The sequence below is a fragment of the Nelumbo lutea genome, chromosome 1, assembly GCF_056320005.1.
Source record: "Nelumbo lutea isolate HS-2025 chromosome 1, American lotus-T2T, whole genome shotgun sequence".
Taxonomy (NCBI): Eukaryota; Viridiplantae; Streptophyta; class Magnoliopsida; order Proteales; family Nelumbonaceae; genus Nelumbo; species Nelumbo lutea.
Window position 1 is genome coordinate 115,102,926 of NC_142684.1, and position 19,882 is coordinate 115,122,807.

The 19,882-nt window shown below is 44.0% G+C and overlaps 1 pseudogene across 1 annotated transcript; it reads left to right on the top strand.

The window, feature by feature from the left end:
• Positions 1-16,425: 16,425 nt before the first annotated feature.
• Positions 16,426-19,454, top strand: LOC148876930 (uncharacterized; annotated as a pseudogene). Its single transcript, XR_016105034.1, has 2 exons — positions 16,426-16,849; positions 19,144-19,454. The product of XR_016105034.1 is annotated as an uncharacterized LOC148876930 (transcript).
• The last annotated feature ends 428 nt before the right edge of the window (positions 19,455-19,882 follow it).

Here is a 19,882-nt window from a genome sequence, read left to right on the forward strand (position 1 = left end):
ATGATGAACATTATGAGGTATGAAATGTACTACACAGGTATTTGAGGAAAAACCTTAACCGAATCTGCATATCTAAGAAAATCTTCTCAACAACTGTTTTGTCTGTCAGTTCCTGGTCTGGATGGTGATATCCATGGGCATGAGAGTTTAGCAAAGGTTTTAATGTCAACTACGAACCTGATGGAACATTCTTCCTTTTATCTATCAGTTTGTTTCAGCCGTATAACATTACATTTTTTTTTCTTTTTCTGAGATAGCCCCTCTACATTCCCTTTCATTAAATTTTCTTAACATGTCTTTAAATTCTCCAAATTAGTAATAAATTTTGGTATAAAAACTACAAGTAGAAAGCGTTTGAACCTTTTTTAAGCCTTTAAGTAAAGTTCATTCATAAAAATGCTCAAAATACAAACTAAGAAATTACAAGGAATAAGAAAAGCCAAAACAAGGTGACCTAGAAACAAATATAATCCATCACCATGCATCAAACCATAATTGTTGATCCAGAAGATAGTAGATGGAGCAGTGGGAGAGGAAATTCATGAGAGCTCTACATATAGCACAAACGTCATAGAAACACTAAAACAAACAAGGTTTGGACTTTGGACCCTAGTCATTAGTTTGAAAGACCTATAAATCCACCGCTATATCATATTCTGAATTTCTGATTGCTTGTCATAATTATATGCATTATACTCTTATCTTAATTTTTATCTTTTTAGTGGATATTTGTTCATGAGTGTAAAAATTGACTATTGAAATGGAAAAATCTCTGTTGCCAGGAAGGGCTTTGACCAATTGAAACCCTCCATGAATTTTGATAAATAATACATGATTGGTTACTACTTTTATGATATTGGTTCATTGATTACAAGTTTTTCCGATATCATGTCTTTCAAGTATCATAATCAAACCTACTAAAATTTATATTTTATAAATATTAACACAAATTATACTGATTTTCTGAGAAATAAAGTATGTTCATATATATATATATATAATATAGTTATTTCATCATTTTCCAACGATTACAAATTGTGTCTTAATATTTCATACTTTATAAAATTCATTTAAGTATTCTTTTTTATGTATGAATAAATTAATTATAGTCATACAACTTATATTTATTATTATGAATATATTATTTTTAGGATATATTTAAGTTTCCTAATGTATGTCTTGGCTTTAAATGTTTTGAATGGAAAGTTATGAATTGACATTATCCTTGACAAAACATAATAACCAAATAATGAAATGAAAAATGAGTGTTGGTTGGTTAAACTCTCAATATGCAAATTTTGTGTATTAAAAGTATCAACGATTCTTGCAACCTTCCAGGTAAGCACAGTACATTGATGTTTTTACTTAGAAGGTGTTTAGTATTGTTGTGTTTGCGTTTGATTTTACATTTTAGGATTAGAAATCAAGAAAGTAGAGTATTTTACATGATTTTCAATCTACTTAATTTTTGTTGTTTTATCACACGTAAGTGTTATTAGGTGACATTGGTACTTGAATTGAAAACGCTCCAACATGAGGAAATATCCAAATGTTGTTTCCTCCAAAAGTCACTTTTACATAATTGAAGAAGAAAGGCAATACAACAAGGTTTTTAAAATCGAACTGGACAGGGAATTATTTCGAGGTCCGGTTTTCAGGTCGAATAGTTCGATCATTCAAATTAAATAGATAATTTATTCTGACAAAAAAAATAAAAAGTAGTAAAAAAAGTAAAAAACAGTCACAAACCATTATCTGAGTTGAGGGGTTAACAGTTCGACCATCTGAGTTAATGGTTCACTGAGCAAATCAAGGCCAAAAAATGATACTAAACTGAAACGAAACCAGTCAGATGACCGATTTCTAATTTTTCTAGTCCGATCTGATTTCGAAAACGTTGCAATACAAAATAATTGTACTTGATCAATCCAATCAAACAATATTTTCATTTGGTAAAATAAAAAGGCCCAGGTGGCGTTACATGGCTTGGCAACACCATAAAACAAAACACTACTTTAGTATGCTTGCTGAGTATGCATACCAAATTTGGACCCCTACACCTTTAAATCTAGAATCCTGACCATACATAGATGTACAAATCAAAAGGTGACATACAATGAGGATCATATTAGTTGTTAAGCTCTCTTCATCCCTTTGAAATATATATATATATATATATATACTCCAACCTTCCAATAAAAACAAATAACCTTTAACTGATATGTGAGTAACGGAGTCTATTGGAACTCCAAGTTAGGTTCTAAGGAGTGTCAATGGAGTCTGGTTCTCGGAAGACAAAAACTATGACCTAATTACACTCATTAGTCCAGGGATTCGAAGCCAACCCAATAAAATGATTAAATTAATAATAAATAATACTTTGGAACCATTTGATAACAGCTTAATTAACAAAATGATTTTTTTCGATAAAATAGTCATGTAATAAAATACTTAGGGCTATATAATCTCCCGTACCCGGCGCCTCACAGGTATGGGACATCTCCCGTCCTCACACCTTGCTATTCACGAGAGACAAAAACTATTACCGAGACTGGATCTGCTCCTCACATTTGGCGCCTCATACACACATCCTATCATGCATTGGGAACATCGTTAATAAATCCTATTTATAAATTTAATAATTATTGTTATATTAAAAATAACTAAATAATATTATTAAAACTATCATTAATGATTATTTAATTAAATAGTATAATTACTTACTATTATTGATAAATATTGTTAATAATGTTCTAACAATCGACGGTTCGACCGTTCGGTTCGAACGGATGGCCCGTTCTGACAACAAAAATTACAAGTAAAAATTTATGAAACCATTATGGCCACCGGTTTTTGGATCGACGGTTCAATCATCCGGTTCGAATGGACAATCCGTTCTGACAACAAAAATTATAGGCAAAATTTTGAGTTTGTGATGTCCATTAAGTAGTATCATACGTGTTATGTCACTTGAGCGTGTGACTCATACGACCCAAAAATAGAACCGTTCTAGCCACCGGTGTTTGGATCGATAGTTCGACCGTTCGGTTCAAATGGACAACCCATTTTGACAACAAAAAATTATAAGAAAAAATTTACGGAACCGTTTTGGCCATCTGTTTTTAGGTCAACAGTTCAATCGTCCGGTTTGAACGGATAGTCCGTTATGACAACAAAGATTACAGGCAAAAAATTGAGTGTGTGAGGTTCATTGAGCAGTATCATACATGTTATGTCATTTGAGCATGTGACTCATACGACCCAAAAATGGAACCGTTCTAGCCACCAGTTTTCAAGTCGACGATTCAACCGTCTGGTTCGAATGAATGACCCGTTCTAACAACAAAAATTAAAAAAATAAAAAATAGCCAGAAACCATTGAACAGGTCAATGGATTGACAGTTCGACCATTCAAGTCAATGGGTCGTTGACCGATTCAATGGTTTTTGGCCAAGGACCAGGATTGGGATAAAATGGAACTGGTTGTCTGGATAGTTTCCAATTAAGAAAAAAAAATGGACAACCCATTCTGATAACAAAAATTACATGCAAAATATTGAGTGTGTGAGGTCCATTAAGCATTACCATACATGTTATGTCATTGGAGCATGTGACTCATACAACCTAAAAATGGAACTATTCTGGCCACTGGTTTTTGGGTCAACAGTTCGAATGTTCAGTTTGAATGGATGGCCCATTTTGATAATAAAAATTAAAAAATTAATAAAACAACCCAAAACCATTGAATGGGTCAATGGTTCGATTGCCCGGATCAATGGGTCGTTGACCGATTCAACGATTTTTGGCTACGAACCAAGATTAGGATAAAACGGAATTGATTGCTTGGATAGCCGATTAAAAAAATAAAAAATAGCCAAAAACCATTGAACGGGTCAACAGGTCAATGCTTCAACTACTTAGGTCAATGGATTATTGACCGATTCAATGATTTTTGGCTAAGGACCGGGTCAACCGATCGACGAATTGATAGTTCCATTCCAGCCCCTGTGAAGCAGGCCCCCTCCGCCCAGTTATTATTATTATTATTATTATTATTATTATTATTATTATTATTATTATTATTATTATTATTGCTACTACATTTAATATTTATGAGTTGATTAGATTGGACTCCAGTCGAACCGGTCTTGACCTATTGACCCGGTTATAGATAGGGTCCAAGTTTTGGACAGCCCAAACCAAAGCAAACATACTTCACTCCGGATCTAGTGTGTTTGGTCTCTTCGAGTCCACTAAAATTTTGACATGTCGATCGGTGCTCAGCTGGCCATCACCTGCAACTATTTGAAGCTTTATGACTGATAAAATATTTTTAGATAAAAAATTGAGGAAGAAAGAATGTTCATGGTCCAGTATGAGCTCTACTCCGATATATGAGTAACACCACGACAACCAATATGCCAACTGGTGAATCAACTCCGGCACGTGATCATTGAACAATATACCTAAAACCATTGACACCGTGTCATGAACATTCACCCCCAACTTCTCCACCTGCACCTTGAAGCTCACAATCCCGACTCTCAATCCTCCATCACGTTCACACCCGTCTCTGCTATGTCATAAGCACTTAGCATCACTAGCGCGCTACCCAGGCCGTGGCCTGTCATATTTATGCTCAGTTCCTCATCTGGGTACTGATGCATCAGCCGCTTGAATTTGCTTAAGATCTGCTCCCGAGCCGAGTACTTGCAGAACTAACATGAAAATGTTATTGTACCATACACCGAGATACCATTTGGTAGAATTGCCTGGACTGAAAAGCCTAAGGCTAAGGCACCTCTTGCGGATGCTAAAATCTGGTTCTCGCTTTATCATTTCCCTTGATTTAATCCTATCGTTGCAAGTGATTCATGTTAGCAAAATCGATGAGGAAAATGAAACAATAATAGAACAGAACACCCCTGAACGATTCTTTTGATATTGAAATCTTATTTGTTTTTTAGTTCTCTTTATTTCATTTTGCCATTTGGCTTGCCAAAACAGGGGTAAACTACAGTTGTTATTGATTGAGGGAGCAAGGTCTAAGTCTGAGAACAGAGAAGAGAACGTGAGGGCTTTAGATTTTTTTTGTCCGTATAAAGAAGAAGATTTGCATGGAAGAAGAAGACAATCTTGTGTCTTGGGTTTGTATTGCAGATCCAAAGTGATGAAGGAAGATTTGGCCCGACCTCACAGTTACACAACACGTGGCAAAGGCAACAGCTCGGCACAAAAGCACGTCTAAGGCGCGAGCACTAAGGGGAGAAACCGGCTGACCGAATTGGCCTGCATTTAACAGTTCGGCCCCAAACTAGACAGTAATTTGAACTGGCCTGCCTTATAACAGCTCAGGACACACCTTGTCGAACTGGCCTGCCTTATAGCAGTTCGGCACACCTCGCCGAACTGGCCTGCCTTATAACAGTTCGGGACACACCTCACCGAACTGGCCTGTCCTATAGCAATACAGGACATACCTCCGAACTCAAGACTTCGCCTCGCTCACCACTCCACACCGCCCTCAGGACACCAAAACCAAACAAACCGTACCATGCCTGACACCGAGGAAGTCCGTACCCAAGGGCGGTGCACCTGACTGACTTGGGATCTGACGCTTGACGGCCGCACTCCAAACGGCCACCTGCCACCGCCTCCTGACTCCGCCATCTCTAGTTACAGAGACGGTTCCGACAAAAAGCAGTGATGGTTCTATCCCAGCAGAAAAGACGACACCCGAACTGACAGATGCAAGGGTAACCATACCCGACCTGACAAGGGCTTCGGAGCGAGTGCGCGAAGTGATTATAAAAGGCCCCCTACCCCCAACAACAAGGTATGTGAACTTTGCGCCATCTGGTTTATACTTTGCCTTTGAGAGAATACTAACTTGAGCTTCGGAGTTATCTCACCGGGTCCCCCCGAAGTTCCCTCATCTTTCCCGTTTCAGGATCCCCGTCGCTCCAGCTCAGAGACGAAATCGTTGACAGCTAAGACCAGCCGGATTGCACTCCATCAATTGGCACCGTCTGTGGGAATGATTCTAAAATCTCTCTTACCTACCCTTCTTTCAAAAACTCCAACACCCATGGCCTCCTCCAGCAGTGCCGGACATGGAATAGAAACGACCACCACCGGAGAACAACTCCATGTTCCCACGGTGTGCATTGGGCAGCTCACCATCCCTCTTTCAGTGGATGGGATCCCCAATTTGAATGTGCCACAAGCAGTGGCGCCCCTGAACCCTCCTTTGTTGAACATCCCTCTTCCACTCCCTATTGAAACGAACTTCGCTGAACCAACTGCTGTCCCACTAGCAACCCGCCAGAACCAGCTGGACGATCTAATGCAATGCATGCGGGCAATGCAAGCCCAAATGCAACAATTCCAACAGCACCAACTCCAGCAACACCAGGTATTGCACCACCTCTCCCAACACCATTATCAGCAGCAGTTCCCTCAGCTACCCTTAAACCAGTCATTGCTCCCCCCCCCCCCGGCACCCTATTTTGAAGCCGGTCAAGGCCTCCCCTCAAGGTGGACGAGCTCACCAAGGAGAAGCTTCCCGACCCCAGAACCCCCCTAATAGCCATGCCTCATCCCCAGGTCGAAAGCAAAGAAAGATCACCCCCGTCTCGCAGCTCGGGGGTGGGTCAGGAACCTCGCAACACGGAGGCTAGCAGCGCCAACACCAGGCCCACTCAAAGAAGGCACCGGCGAAGTCGCCGAACTACTACCTGTGTCCTACCCGAGCTTAGAGGCAAGGAAGAGACGAGCTCGGATGAGGTAAAAACCGTCCCAATTCTCTCAGTTCCTTCCCCCCTTTCATCAGAACTTCTGGCAGTCTTGCCCAGAGACTTCAAACTTCCATCTCTAGACAAGTATGACAGGTCCTTTGACCCCAATGACCACGCCGACGCATTCCAGTCACAAATGCATTTCACTAGGGCCAGTGAGTCATGCATGTGCGTGGCCTTCACCACCACCTTCAGAGGGGTGGTCCGCACCCGATACCGGAACCTAGCTTCCAGGTCAATAAGAAACTGGGCCCAATTCGTGCAGATCTTCACCGCACACTTTGTTACCAGCAAGAGGTGCCCCAGAACCGAGGAAAGTATCTTCGGGGTAATCCAAAGAGAAGGAGAACCCATCCGAAGCCACATCAAGCGGTTCAATGAAGCATGCTTGCAGATCCCTCGGTTAGACGTCGCGGTATAGCTCGTAGCGGCCAAAAGAGGGGTGATGCACAAAGAATTCAAATGGCACATGGTGGCCAGCCAGCCAGCAACCGTAGCCGACTTCTTCAAGCTTGCGGACAAGTTTATGAGAACAGAAGAAGAAATCAACCAGAGAACCGAAGGCGGGGTTGAAAAAAGAAAAAGAGAAGGCGAGCCCTCCAACCCAGGCAAAAGAAGAAGCCAGACCCGAGAGGCGAAGCCAAGCCAGCCGTTCCGAGCTCCCTTAGCAGTACGGACGGATTACACGCCGTGGAACACAAGGCGAACTGAGATCTTGATGACGATCAAGGACGCCCCCTACATAAAGTGGCCACCTCGCCTAAAGAGCAACCCAAACGAAAGGAACAAAAATCTATACTGTAGTTTTCATAAAGATCACGGTCATAGTACCGAGCAATGTAATAATCTCCGGGACGAGATAGAGGGACTCATCCGTCGCGGGTACTTGAAACATTTTGTACATGACAATAGTAATCAAGTAGGCCGGCAAGTGAAACACGGAAAGGATGCCCCCGAGCCGAGCAACAGACCGGCCGAAGCCTTGCAGCGACCTCCCCCAGAAGAGAGGCCAGTTCGGGGAACTATCCACGTTATAGTAGGCGGTTCGGTTGTAGCAGGTTGCACTTCGGCAGCAGCACGGACGTCAGTTCGCGAGGTGGCCCAAGAGGAGCAGAACCCTCCAAAGAGGCCAAAGACAGAAGAACCAATCTTTTTCATAGAAGACGACGCGCGAGGTGTTCACTATCCTCACGATGACGCGCTCATCATAAAACTAAGGATCAGCAACTTTGAAGTCCGGCGCATACTTGTGGACTCAAGCAGTTCGGCGGACATCCTCTTCAAATCGACGTTCGACCAATTATAGTTGTAGAAAAGCGAGTTGAAGCCCGCGCACACTCCTCTAGTGGGATTCAGCGGAGAGGAAGTTAGGCCCTTGGGGAAGATAACAGTACCTGTGGAAGTCGGCACATGGCCGTGCGCGGTAAGACTCGACCACGATTTCCTGGTGGTCACGACCCCCTCCCCATACAACGCCATAATAGGGCAGCCAATTACGCACATTCTGCGTGCAGTGGTCTCCACCTATTATCTGGCAATGAAGTTCCCCACGGACTTCGGTGTGGGGGTAGCGCGGGGCGACCAACTTGAGTGCCGCAAATGCTATATTGCCGCCGTGAAGGGAAAAACCAAGGCAGTCGACGACCTCGAACTGGAGCGGCTTGCGGAGCAGGGCGAGGAACGAGCTTCACCCACTGAGGAAACAGTCGCAGTCCTGACCTCGGCTACAAATCCGACACGAACGCTACAGATCGGTGTCTCCGTTAAGGAGCCTCTACGAACCGAACTAGTGAGTTTCTTACTTCAAATTTTAGATATTTTTGCATGGTCCACGACAGATATGCCCGGTATTGACCCTAGCCTTATAACTCACAAACTTAACACTGACCCTGTAGTCAGACCCATTAGATAGAAGAAACGCAACTTAGCCCCGGAGCGCTGGAGAGCGGTCGACGAAGAAGTCGAAAAGCTCCTCGCAACGGACTTCATAAGGGAAGTTCATTACTCGAGCTGGGTAGCCAACCCAGTGCTGGTGAAAAAGCTAACGCCAAGTGGCGCATGTGCGTCGACTACACCGACCTGAACCGAGCTTGCCCAAAAGACTGCTTCCCCCTACCCCGAATTGACCACCTAGTGGACGCGACCTCGGGACATGGGCTGCTAAGCTTCCTGGACGCATACTCAGGCTACAACCAAATCAAGATGGACCAGTCCAATGAAGAAAAAACCAGCTTCATAACCGAGTTTGGCCTGTACTGTTACAAGGTCATGCCCTTCGGACTAAAGAATGCTGGTGCGACCTTCCAAAGACTTGTAAATAAGCTCCTTTGGCTCTTAATCGGCACGAAAATAGAATGTTATGTAGACGACATGGTCATCAAAACATAGTTCTCGCAGGAATTAATAAAAGACCTGGATTCTGTCTTCCAAATTCTGCGTCAATATAAAATGAGACTAAATCCAAACAAGTGTGTCTTCGGTGTCACCTCGGGTAAATTTCTATGGTACATTGTCAACCGACGCAGTATTGAGGCCAACCCGGACAAAATAAAGGCCATCCTTGATATGAGACCACCTCGGAAAGTAAAAGAGGTTCAGAGGCTAAACGGCCGCATAGCCGCTCTGAGCCGCTTCATGTCCAAATCGGCAGACCGATGCCTGCCTTTCTTTAAGGCAGTCAAAGGCAAAGGGTTCGAATGGACCCGAGATTGCCAGCTCGCGTTCGACAAGCTAAAAACCTACCTCGCCACTGTGCCAACCTTAGCCAGACCAGAAGAGGGTGAGGTCTTAGAACTATACCACTCGGTGAGCGACGAGGTGGTCAATTCGGTACTAATAAAGGAAGTAGATCGGGTCTAGCGGCCCGTCTATTACGTTAGTAAAATTCTGTAGGGAGCAGAGACGAGATACCCACAGATAGAAAAAATAACGTACGCATTGGTGATTTCAGATCGAAAACTCTGCCCGTACTTCCAAGCTCACACTGTCGTCGTCTTAACCGACAAACCCCTAAGACAAGTCTTGCTAAAGCCCGAGGTCTCCGGTCGGCTGACGAAGTGGGCCATTGAACTCAGCGAGTACGATATCTAGTACAAACCACGGACCGCAATTAAGGCTCAAGCCTTAGCAGATTTTATCGCCGAGTGCACTTTTAGCCTCGAAGCCCCTCAACAGGTTGAGCCCGAGGTCCCCAGTTCGGGCGAACCCGGAGCTCCCAAGCCAATGGAGTCTGAACCCTGTGAAGTAGTAGCCAGTGTGGCATCTCTCCTGGTCAGGCCAAGCGCAAACTGGGATGAAGAGCCCTGGATCCTTCACGTAGATGGTTCCTCGAACCAGCAAGGCAACGGGGCGGGAATAGTCTTATGCGGCCCGGGTGGCACAAAATTGGAATACGCACTACGCTTTCAGTTTGCGGCGTCTAACAACGAGGCATAATACGAAGCACTGATAGTCGGGCTGAACCTAGCACAAAAGGTAAGAGCAAAGCACATAGTCATCTGCAGCGATTCCCAACTCGTGGTCAACCAGGTTATGGGCGAGTACGAAGCATGCGAGCTCTCCATGATCACATACTTAGCGAAAGCAAAAGAGGCCCTGCTCAACTTCCAGTCACACTTCATCAAGCAAATCCCGAGGTCAGAGAACACTGACGCCGACGCTCTGTCCCTGTTAGCCAGCATAAATCACAACGACATGAGAACCGTGTACATAGAGGACTTACCTCGGCCTAGTATTCTCGGTGGGGTAGAGGAGGTCGCTCCCGTCCTCGAAGCAGAGCCAAGTTAGATCGACCCACTCGCGAGCTTCTTGCTAGATGGAACCCTCCCTGCAGACCGCAATGCGGCCAAGAGGGTGCAGCGCCAGGCAACCAAATACATCATAATTGACGAACGGTTGTACCGACGGTCCTACACGCACCCCTACTTGCGTTGCCTACCACCTGCCGAAGCCGAGCTCGTACTCCGCGACAATCATGAAGGTCTGTGCGGCAGACACCTGGGGGGCAGAGCACTTCGACAAGGATACTACTGGCCAACGATGAAGGCAGAAGCCGTCGAACTCGTCAGAAAATGCGACAAGTGTCAGAAGCATGCCAATATCCACCATCAACCTGCTTCCGACCTCAAATACCTCACCAGCCCATGGCCCTTTGCACAATGGGGCATCGACCTCCTAGGGCCATTCCCGCAAGCAACAGGTGGGAGAAAATTCCTAGTGATGACAGTAGATTACTTCACAAAGTGGATAGAAGTCGAACCTCTAGCAATAGTTACGGCCTAAAGCATACAGAACTTCTTTTGGAAGAACATAGTATGTCGCTTCGGGTTACCTCGGGTACTGGTCTCCGACAATGGCAAGCAGTTCGAGGGTATCAAGTTCCAAGAGTGGTGCCAGAACATGGGGATTCGGTAGAACTTCACATCAGTCGCGCACCCGTAAGCAAACGGTCAGGCAGAAGTAATGAATAGAGCCATCCTGCGCGGACTGAAAGCACGTATGGATCGAGCTAAGGGGTTGTGGGCAGGAGAGCTACCAAGTGTTTTATGGGCTCACCGAACTACAGAAAAAACCGCCATGGGAGAAACCCCCTTCAACCTCACCTGCGACACTGAAGTAGTAATCCCGGCGGAAATCGAAGTACCAACATTGCGACTCGAAACATATGACGATCAGACGAACGAAAATGAGTTACGTACCAACCTTGACCTACTGGATGAGGTTAGGGACCTCGCACACATCCAGACAACGGCCTACCAGCAGCAGGTAGCTCGGTATTACAATGCCAGAGTAAAGTAGCGAAGCTTCCGGGTCGGCGACCTAGTCCTTTGTAAGATTATGGTGCCCGAAATCGGCGTGGGCAAACTTGGACCAAATTGGGAAGGGCCCTATAAAGTAAAGAGAGCGCTCGGGGTGGCATACGAGCTCGAAATCTTAGAAGGCAAACAAATACCCCGAGCATGGAACATTGTTAACTTAAGGTGATACTACCTATAAACCGCCAAGCGAAGTGGACGAAATCGCTACAAGAGCCTTAGGGCCAAGATGCAGAGCAAACAAGAGGAACCTCCGCATAAGCAAGCAAAGAAAAGTCGGGCATATTATCAGCTCGGAAAAATATCAGTCAAAGCGGAGCAGAAACCACTGAAATAGGTCGCGCGAGTACAATAACCCGGGCAAGAAACAGATTAGCATATTATCAGTTCGACAAAAAATCAGTTCGGAAAAAAGAACAACACTTTAACTGAAAAGATTGTCTATTCCATTGCAAGAAAAAGGAGAGTACAAAAAAAAATTTACAAGCCCGGAGCTACTTCTTCACCATCAGAAGGCATTCCAACAACACCCGAAGGCCCTGTCTCACCCTCAGAATCCGGCTCGCCATCGGCAGCATTGGCCATCTCCTGAGTTATACGCAAAGTGGATATGGCACTAACGTCGAGGTCGGGATACGTGTTCTGGATCATCCACCGGCTCAACTTGAAACCCCTTCTATAAGAATCCACCATTAGGTCGTCAAAACGCGGAGAGGCAATGTAGTCTTCAACGGCCTTCTTCTTGGCGTCTTCAATACCTTGGGAAAAGATCTGTGTTTTCTCCCTGATGTCCTCCTGAAGATATTCGACCCGATGCTTGACGACTACCCCCATGGCCTCAGCATCCCACTGAGACATCGCCTGCCTGGCCATAGCAACGCGAGCAGCTTCTTCGACAGCATAAGCGGCCGCCTCAGCAGCTCGGGTATTCGCCTCGGCGGCATGGAGAGCCTCTTTGGCAGCATGAGCGGCCGCCTCAGCAGCTCGGGTATTCGCCTCGGCGGCATGGAGAGCCTCTTCGGCAGCATGAGCGGCCGCCTCAGCAGCTCGCGCCTATCGCGAGCTTCTCTCCACCTGGGCCGCTAAGGCGTGAATAGAAGAGTTCACCAACCAAAAGAAACAAATGAGCGACAACAGCAAGGATAGAAAATGAAGGCAGACGAAATCTAACTTACCACCATAGCATGAGTTACGGCACGACAGGCAACCTGATTCAAGGGAAGATCGGTCCATGCTGCGATCTCCTTGGGGAAGTAGCCTCCCTACTCTTCTAAAGAGCGTAGTTCGGCGGCAACACGCTCCTGAACTCTCCTTGAGCTCCTGAGCCCGAGGGCCCAGCCCGCGTGTGAGCAGACCCAGAGTGAGCAGGAGCACTAGAGTAGGCGGGAGCACCCGTGTGAGTGGTCTCAGCATAAGGCGCCCCGGCCGCTTCATGCATCGGAGGAGCCACCTCGGCCTCCCTGGGCAGATCCTCTGGCGTGTGGCCTGGAACTTGAGGCTCCTCATCCGGGGGCAGCTCGGTACGAGTTCGCTTGGTGACCCACTTCCTCCTCTTCATGCCTTTGAACAGGCGCCCCCCACGAGTCCTCTCTGCGTCCATCACACCTGCAGAAAAGAGTTCGGCATAAAAAATACGAAGGAACAAAGCAAACAAGAAACCTCTGAGCTAGAAACCTACCCGAACTCAAGCCAGCCGCAATAAGCTTGGCCTCCGTTAAGTACTGATGGCACTTTAAACCTTGTCGTGCCCATTGTCGAAGGCCCTTCACCGTCTCTTTATCGAGAGTGACACCAGAATCAGGAGCGGCCTCATCCCACCCGGTTTGAAAAGGCCACCCTTGTGCACTTCGCACCGTGAAGTAGTCCCGCTTCCACGCCGAGACCTTGTTAGGAAGTTCGTGCAGAAGCTTAAAGCCCAAGCGAGGAGACAGGTAATACACCCGTCTTCCCCCGGGAAGAGAACCCGCTTGTTTTTTTAGCATTAATATAGACGAGAATATCTCCAAGTCTAAAGGGAAGTTCTGTTCGCAAAAAAGGGAGACTGTCCCCACCAGATTCCGAATAGAGTTCGGATGAAGCTGGCCAATGGTAATGCCGAAGTGATTTATGACCTCGACGAGAAGGGGTGGAAAGGCAGTCGCAGCCCCGCAGCGAGCTACTCTCGAAAAATCATGATCTCATCAGGACTGTGTTCCCAAGGAAAGCTACCCGAAGGAATGAAATAGGTGTACCCCCCAGGAAGATTGTAAGAGATAAGTAGAGTTTGGAGCCCCTCGGGTGTCATAGTCGAAGGACCAAACCTATCTAGCATCTGACCTCGACGAGAGGTAGACGCCAAACTGCCTGAAGCGGCTTGGCCTACGGGTTCAAGGTCATCCTCAAGTTCCACCTCAGGATCACTAAGACAGTCTGGGATACGGCTCGGTTCGTAGAACCTACATCAGTTCTACTTGAAGAATCGTCTGAGCTATCAAAGCTAGATATCGAGGAGAAAATGTGGATTCAGGAAGGTACTCACCGGAAAGTTTTGAAGGCTCCGGAAATTGGAACAAGCCAAAAGCCTTGAAGGCGAAGTAGCAAGCCTAGACGCGAACTAAAAGGCCTGGACGCGAGCTGGAAAGTTGGACGCGAGCTCAAGAAGCAAACCGCAGAAGTGACAAATCGATTGGGGTCCCCTACTATTTATAGCTACAGTAACCGAGAACCAACAGTGTAGATCAAAGCCAATCCGACGGCCCGGATTCGCACTAACCACACGTCCCCTGAGATCGAGACGTGATTGGCGCACGTTTCTTTGAAATGAACGAAACGTCAACGCACGTCTTTTTGAAACCGACGACGCGCTGGCGCACGTCTTTTTGAAACTGACATTGCGCCGCACATGTCTCTCTGCAACTGACAAAATTGCTAGCGCACGTCCCCTCAAAACAACAGTAGCGCGCCTTTTTCAAAGTTAAAAGACCCGCTGTTACGTCCCAGCGGTGTGATTTTTTGAAATTTAAAATAAACGCACGCTGCCACGCCCGTCAACGTTCATAAGCAGTAGGCACGTCTCCTGCCTTTTTCGGATGCTCTAGAAAACAAAAGAACCCTGGCAAAAGCACCTCGCGCTGTCAAGATTCAAAGAACGGGACAAATCCACCTACCACTTCGCAAACTCCCCGCGCCAGGGCAAGACCCTTGGCGCGAGGATTGGGGGGCAATTGATGAAGGAAGATTTGACCCGACCTCACAGTTACGCAACACGTGGCAAAGGCAAAAGCTCGGCACAAAAGCACGCCTAAGGCACGAGCACCAAGGGGATAAACCGACTAACCGAACTGGCCTGCATGTAACAGTTCGGCCCCAAACCAGACAGTAATCCGAACTGGCCTGCCTTATAACAGCTCGGGACACACCTCGCCGAACTGGTCTGCCTTATAGTAGTTCGGCACACCTCGCCGAACTAGCCTGCCTTATAACAGTTCGGGACAAACCTCGCCGAACTGGCCTGTCCTATAGCAATACAGGACATACCTCCGAACTCAAGACTTCGCCTCGCTCACCACTCCACATCGCCCTCAGGACACCAAAACCAAACAAACCGTACCATGCCTGACACCGAGGAAGTCCGTACCCAAGGGCGGCGCACCTGACTGACTTGGGATCTAACGCTTGACGGCCGCACTCCAAACGGCCACCTGCCACCGCCATCTCCAGTTACAGAGATGGTTCCGACAAAAAGTAGTGACGGTTCTGTCCCAGTAGAAAGGACGACACCCGAACTGACAGATGCAAGGGTAATCATACCCGACCTGACATGGGCTTCGGAGCAAGTGCGTGAAGTGATTATAAAAGGCCCCCTACCCCCAACAACAAAGTATGTGAACTTTGCGCCATCTGGTTTATACTTTGCCTTTGAGATAATACTAACTTGAACTTCGGAGTTATCTCACCGGGTTCCCCCCGAAGTTCCCTCATCTTTCCCGTTTCAGGCTCCCCGTCGCTCCAGCTCAGAGACGAAATCGTTGACAGCTAAGACCGGCCGGATTGCACTCCATCACAAAGTCACAACTGCAAGAAGAATTTATCTTCCCATTAATGGTTGGAGTTTTTTTAACGAGTACAGGTTAATTCAAACAACAAATGTAAAATAGTACAAAAAAACCAAAAAGATATACTCAATAAATACAGAGGAAAAGAATTTCCAAACATTCATACAACATTATATCATTGGCATTCAAGAAGGAAAGATGAAAAACCCTAGACATAAATATCAGCTTTCCTTTGAATACTCTTGATGTTTGAAACTTTTCGCTAACACCGCTGCTGCTGCCGTTAAAATCTACAATCGCTATTGCCCGTCGCTGTTCTGTTGTAGGTTGAATATCGTTGACGAAGGCTTGTTGCTGTTAATAGTGCTGCTAGGTGAAAAAGGTTAAGAGTATGAGAACGTGAGGGCTTTGGAAATTTCTATTCTATTAGTTTTAAAAAGTTATCAATTTTTATTTAAAATTATTTTTATAAGTAATGGTTAGTAGAGCACTGAATGAATGACGTGTCAAAACTTTAACGGGTCTAAGAGAAAATCCCTTGAGGCCAAACCGCACTGAATCCGGAGTGAACATACTTGGGAGAAGATGTGATGAGTATTGTTGTAACCTTGAGACAAGAATGGAGGCCATCCGCTAGAAGAATAGGTGACACGTGTACTTCTTTTTCTTTTTTTTTTGAAGAATGAAGGATTATCCGATAATATCCTTGAGTTGACCAAGTTATAACTGTCCACGTTAAAAGTAAAATATTGGACATTCGAAAGCTTCATAAGCGGAGAAGACGAGATTGGCAGTTCCTCCTGCAAATGCAAAGGACGAATTGAAGAAACCCAAAACAGAATAGAAGATGGAGAAAGAGAACAATAGAGGAGAGATCGAAGTCGAAGACAAACCTAATATCAGCAATAAAACTCCACGGACCCCTAAACTTAAATCCGTCAAGACAAAAGTTCCAGAGGTGGAAGTCCACCTCTATCAACGAGGCAAAGGCCCAACCGAGATCTTCAAATCCAGTTTAGGAGGTTGGGACCAAGATCGCTTGGAGGTCCACAGCATTCTCGAAAAATACGGATTCAAATCCATTTACGCATTTAATCCCAGTTCTCGAAGAAGAAACGTTCCGATTCGTTTCAATTCTAAAAATGGTAGATCGTTGCTGTCATACGAAGACGGATCCGTCGTCTTCATTGATGGAGAACCAAAGGTGATGTCATCGTCTGCCTTTATTTTCTTCCTTTGTTTAGTTTTCAGTTTTCCTAACATCATATTGTCATCGTAGATAGATAATGAAATGCAAACTTAAGGCCTTGAATTGAATTGGATGAGAATATTTGTCCTTTATGGGAAAGAAAATAACTATGAAGATCACGAGAATTAAAGCTGTCTTGATTTCAGAAGATACTGAAGAAATCAAACCCTTTTTCTTTTTTCTTTTTTTTTTTAACGTTTGTGCCAATGGGAATAACATAAACTATAACGTAGGGGTTTAGCTGGTTGTTGCATGAGGAAGATTAGTAGGACTGCTTATTCATGAGTGTCAATCTACGGAATTCAGGCCCAACCCTAAATTTGTGTTTGGTTTGATAGAAAGTAAAGAATTTTCCCTCAACTTTCCGCTGCTCTCTAATTTTCTATCAAACCAATCACAGCTTAAAGTTGCAAAGGATTGATTCAACCTGAGTTTAAGTCCAAGTTCATCAACTCAGCCCAATTCGAGCTTAACCTAATACAACTTGGGCCAGGCTCAGGCTTGGTTGGGTCAGTTCAGGTGTTACCAGGCTTAAGGTGGGTTGGTAAGTTCCAATGAATTTATAAATATATTTTTATATAGTAATCTTTTGTTCCACTTTATGGCCCATTTTAAGAGCAGGATGGTCCAAATAAAATTGTGCAAATTTAATTTATAAATGTATATTACATATTTTATACACATATACATATACATATATATATATATATATATATGATTAGAAAAAAGATATGATGAAATAAAAGCCAAGCTCGAGCTAACTCAAGCCTAACCCAAATTAGGTCAAGCCTGAGTTTTCTGACCTAAACCCAATTCTAGCACGAAAGCTCACCCCCTAAGTCCCAACCCATAGATTAAGTTGTGTCAGGCTCAGAATGGGCCTATTTAACTTGCAGCCCTATTTTCAACCCACAATTAGTGTGTGTTTTGTTTCGTACAAGTTTCGTCATTGGCATTTATCAAAGCATCGTCATATTATCACCAAATCAGCATTTTTCTTATCATGTTTATCTGTATATATTGATATTTCACAAAAGTGGGTTTTGATTTATGTGTGCACTAATTATTAGGAAAAACTGCTTCTCCCAATAGTTGAATGTTTATTCACTGTTCTGCTGATGTGGTGCCTAATGGCACCAACTGGTGCCTAGTTGTCAATAAACACTTTATCAAGTATTTTTCTTGGTTTTAAAGACAAATCAAGAGACCCAACCCATTTTCTGATCAGGATTTTGGGTCAACTTCACCACCAAAGTGCTAGTCAAGGGGCCCAATAACTTAATCAATTCAACTATTTGACCTAGTTAGTGGGGTCATGGTTAGATATTAATTCTTCTTCTTTTTCTGATTTTTAGTATCCTATTTCCATCATTAACAAAAGTGTTTATTATTTATGACATTTATTTTGTTCAATATCATAAATATATAATATTAGATGTATCCAATTTTTTTTTACAAAATTTTTGTATCCCTATCGATTTTTTAATTTTTATTATTTGAAACTATATAATTGAACCACTGAATAACCACTAATGAAACCACCCCACAAATTTTAACTTTACTGTATACTTACAACAACAACTTCCAACACCCCAACTTATGACAACATACCTCCCTTATGATATCAATTCCTCTACTGTAACTGTTCTACTATACAGTGAAGTAAATGCATGAGATAGGGGTAAATAAAGATTCCCCTTTTATTAGTGGCTCATCTCCATGTTGAATAACTTTTAAATCATAACGTATCGTCTTCTCTCTTCAACAGACCGGATTTACAACAAAGACAATTATAGAAGGTGGGTTTGTGTACCATATAGATTCTAATAAGATATTTAGGCCTCGTTTGCTTTTGAATAAATTATTTATCTGGGTAAATACACGAGTTATCCAGATAAGTGTTTCCCAGGAAGGTCTATCGTAGCAGAGACTTGAGACCAAATCTTGCCTGCACATAGACTACCCCCATTGTGTAGCCCTTCGAAAGAAATCTATATATGAATGAAAATTTATAGATTTTCAGAAACAATGGAAAGATAATTTTAATGATCTCTTTGGTTTAAAGGAAAACACGGAGAAGGATTAAGAGTTCTAGTTATCTGCCCCACTAAGATGTTTGTATGTATACTACCCTCCTGGTTGGCTGGCTAAGCGATAGACTTTCAAAATACCTAGAAGATCTCCTAGGGGATGCCCGGGTAACTTTTAACTACACTGCCTTTTATCTTATTCAGATTTATTTCTTGCAGGATTCCATGATCAGTCCTATAACAAAGATGTTCATTGGGATATCTGTTGTTACCGCTTTCATAGCTATCTTTTTTAAGGAATCTCCAGACTGGATAAAGAGATTCAACTTCTTGGGTGTGAGCATCCCTCCATGGATTCTTGCTTTTGTTGTTATAGTTTTTACTCGCCTGAGGAAAAGACTAAAGATGTATTGAAAAAGTATGATTGGTGAATAGATGTAATTGATACTTATCAGAGAATAATGAGCTATTCTTTTTTATATATTTCCTTTCTTCAATGATTTAATAATTCTTTATAAGCTTTTATGGTATATGCCATGTTTAATGGTGCTTGGGGAAAATTTGAGAATATTGGAGGGATATATACAATGAAAGTGATATACGAGGCAAATATACCGATCCACACCTGATACAAATGAATGGGCACCAAACCTAATCCACCAGTGCCATATGTCGATCTCTGCAAAAATGGATATGATATCATCCTACGTCCAGTATATCCATGCGAGATATGGCAATTGAAGGCGTGCGCAATTGTAGTTATGACTAACAGCACTTTGTAGTCTGTCCCCTCTAATTCCTCTTGACCAAAAAATCAAGCAGACAAGTCTTATCTTCCTAGCTTTTAGGTATTTTCTTATTCTTTAAAATAGCTTATCCATTATGCTCAGTTTGGAAGGAGTACAAATACGAATATGTACAGCGAAAATATATATAAAATAATATAAAATTCAAGGTT